The 776-nt window shown below is 71.9% G+C and overlaps 1 pseudogene; it reads right to left on the bottom strand.

The window, feature by feature from the left end:
* Positions 1 to 590: 590 nt before the first annotated feature.
* LOC141569956 (5S ribosomal RNA) lies at positions 591 to 708 on the bottom strand (annotated as a pseudogene).
* Positions 709 to 776: the final 68 nt, after the last annotated feature.

Raw genomic sequence — 776 nt, forward strand, 5'->3', positions numbered from 1 at the left:
GCCGGAGGGTCAGTGGGCTCCGAGCCCCTCCCAGGGACCCCACCCCCCGCGGGAGGAGGGTGGCAGCCCCCAGGCACCCTGGTTGTGAGGGTTGTGTGCCTGCGTGCCTGCACTTCCCCTCGTGGTGGTCTCTCCTGGAGTCCGCGGGCGTGAGGTGTGTTGGGGTGCTGCTCCCTCAGTCCCCTGGTTTGTCCCGGCTGGCTCTCTGGGCCCTGCGTGTTGAGGCCATCGGGAACGGCGGGAAGGGTGGGCTCCTGGCTCTGGTGGGAGACGGGAGGGGGCGCGCGGGGGGTGTGGGGAGAGGTGCCTGCCGGCGGAGACACAGGCTCGGCTCACTGCTGCAGGCTGACGGCCTGCCTCAGCGAACCGGACTGAGAAGAGGGTGTGTGTGTGTGTGGGGGGGGCCGGGGGAGCCCTGGCCGCCGGGCCTGGTGTGCTGCGGCCGGGGCTGCGAGCTTGCTTGCAGTGCCGGGCGGCTGACCGGCCGCTGGCCTGGGGGACCTTCGGCTGGCTGGGCGGCTGCAGAGGGGCGAGGGGCGGCAGGGGGTCGGAGGGAGCCACGCCGGGGCGGCGATGCAAAAGGAGAGGCGAGCAGAAGCCTCCAGGTGTTCCCAGGCGGTCTCCCATCCAAGTACTAACCAGGCCCGACCCTGCTTAGCTTCCCAGATCAGACGGGTCTGGCGCGTTCAGGGTGGTCTGGCCTCACGCGCTGGGACCCGGCTCGCTCAAGAGCCTGCTCGGCCTGCCTCCTGAGCGCTGCTGGGCCGCTGGGGTGG

This window comes from Rhinolophus sinicus, unplaced genomic scaffold, assembly GCF_036562045.2.
Source record: "Rhinolophus sinicus isolate RSC01 unplaced genomic scaffold, ASM3656204v1 Contig364, whole genome shotgun sequence".
NCBI classification, from domain to species: Eukaryota; Metazoa; Chordata; class Mammalia; order Chiroptera; family Rhinolophidae; genus Rhinolophus; species Rhinolophus sinicus.